Consider the following 2,458-nt stretch of genomic DNA (forward strand, 5'->3'; position numbering starts at 1 on the left):
CATGGTCTAGTTGACTGGCTAGGGCTGGGTGCTAGGTTGGACTGGATGATCTTGATAGATTGGGCTGGATGATCTTGGAGGTCTCTTCCAACCTGTTTGATGCTATGATTTTAAGATCGTAAAATCCAACCATTAGCCCTATTCTACCGAGCTCACCACTAAGCCATTTCCCCAGGCACTACATCTACATGGCCTTTAAACACATCCAGGGATGGTGACTCATCCACCTCCCTGAGCAGCCTGGCCCAATGCCTGACAATCCTTTCTGTGAAAAAAAATGTCCTAATGTCCAGCCTAAACCTCCCCTGGCAGAGCTTGAGGGCATTCCCTCTTCTTCTCTCAGTAGTTACTTGGGGGAGAGACAAGCACCTTCCTCACAACAACCTCCCTTCAGGTAGTTTAGGGAGCAAGAAGATCTCCCCTTAGCCTCCTCTTCTCCAGGCTGAACAATCCCAGTCCCCTCTTTGTAAGACTTGTTCTCTAGGCCCTTCAGCAGCTTGGTTGCAGTTCTGATACACCTATTAAAGGCTTACCCCATGGTTCCAGCCATATATGTCTGTGCAGGCTCTTGAGGGAAGCAACACAGAGCTTCAGAATTCTGGGTCTCCAATGCTGGAAGCCCCCTGGGGCAATCCTGCCACTACAGCTCCTCAGTGCCTGCAGATGAGGCATTTTTCCTGCCTCACATCCCTCAGAAGATGGTGAATGAGCATCAGCTGCAGAAAAATCTACATCTAGTGTGAATGCACCCCACCTCTTACACACAGTCTCACACCTGAAGGCATAGCTCAAAGCGTCTTCTCACTGACACGTGCAATGCAGCTGGCCTCCCACTAGGCTATAGCAATGAGTTAGAGAGACTCACTCCTGGTGAGTTGTATCTACTGCAGACAGGCCTGAGCAAGAAACTCCAAATTCTAACCTGGATTTATCCAGATCCCTTGTCTAGGCATGTCCTACGAGGTAATCAGCATCTTTTATTGCTGCCTGATAGACAAAGTTTAAGTGATTTTGATTTATTACTTGGCAAGCTTTAATAATGACTTCTGATGATTTTCTTCTCTGAACACAGGATACTGACTCCACTCTTCTCCTTCTTTGGTGGTGTGAGAATGGCAGAAATGTCCTGTTCTAATAATCCCTGGAATCCTTGAAGGACATGGTGCTGGAGGGAGCAGCATGGCTGCTCTGGACAGAACAAGACAACAAACAGCAACATGATAGTCATTCTGCAGCCCTCCTGGCTGCCTTCCCATCTGGGAGCAGAAGCCACAAGGTAGCAGAAAGCTCCTTTACATTCCCACCACATCACTCAGCTGAGGTCAGAAAACCAAACTGGAAATCAAGACCTCCATTTTGAATAGTTCTTGAGTGTAATGTGAGGACAATCACCATGGGAAAGGCTCTAGGTTTAAATGTTCCCCAGTAGATCAGCTATAGCATAAACACTGACATTTCCAAACAGACCTAGTCCCCCTGGGGAGATTAGAGTAAATCCCAGTACTTTATTCTAGCTATAATCCCAAACAGCAACATATCTGGATCTGATGTAAAAGATTAAATAATTCTTCCTTTACTTTTTTGTCTTCCCTGTGTCAAAGAACATCCTAAGCCTTGTCAGTCAAGCACTCAGAAATAAGGAAATACTCAAGACATCAGCTGTTTTGTTCATATACAGGAGAGTCTGTCCTCTACCATGCCATTTACACCTTGAGTGCTGTGTCCAGTTCTGGGACCCTCAATTCAGGAGAGATGTTGAGGTGCTGGAAGGTGTCCAGAGAAGGGCAACAAAGCTGGTGAGGGGCCTGGAACACAAACCCTATGAGGAGAGGCTGAGGAAGCTGGGGGTGTGCAGCCTGGAGAAGAGGAGGCTCAGGGGTGACCTCATTGCTGTCTACAACTACCTGAAGGGAGGCTGTAGCCAGGTGGAGTTGGTCTCTTCTGCCAGGCAACCAGCACCAGAACAAGGGGACACAGTCTCAAGTTGTGCCAGGGGAGGTCTAGGCTGGATGTTAGGAAGAAGTTGTTGGCAGAGAGAGTGATTGGCATTGGAATGGGCTGCCCAGGGAGGTGGTGGAGTCCCCATCCCTGGAGGTGTTCAAGAAAAGACTGGATGAGGCACTTAGTGCCATGGTCTAGTTGACTGGCTAGGGCTGGGTGCTAGGTTGGCCTGGGTGATCTTGGAGGTCTCTTCCAAGCTGGTTGATTCTATGATTCTATGATTCTATGTACCACGAGCTGGAGTAATTGCATTGCAAGTTCTCTTCTAGAAAAGGGAACTATACCCAAGTGAGCAATCTTGGGGCCTGCACTCAAAATGCTGATTGCTAGGTTAGTGCTTTCATTATTAGAGGTTCTTTGTGGAAACACAAACCACAAGAGCAGAGAGCTCTCATGATTTGTACAGCTCAGCAGAACACAGTCTGTTGGGTTTGGATGTGTTTTATTAACACTGAGC

General features: G+C 47.6%; 1 long non-coding RNA gene across 1 annotated transcript; it reads left to right on the forward strand.

Annotated features, from left to right (window-relative positions):
• Positions 1 to 829: 829 nt before the first annotated feature.
• LOC135186526 (uncharacterized) lies at positions 830 to 1,576 on the forward strand. Its single transcript, XR_010307001.1, has 2 exons — positions 830 to 963; positions 1,073 to 1,576. It is a non-coding gene; the product is annotated as an uncharacterized LOC135186526 (long non-coding RNA).
• The last annotated feature ends 882 nt before the right edge of the window (positions 1,577 to 2,458 follow it).

This window comes from Pogoniulus pusillus, chromosome 25, assembly GCF_015220805.1.
Source record: "Pogoniulus pusillus isolate bPogPus1 chromosome 25, bPogPus1.pri, whole genome shotgun sequence".
Taxonomy (NCBI): Eukaryota; Metazoa; Chordata; class Aves; order Piciformes; family Lybiidae; genus Pogoniulus; species Pogoniulus pusillus.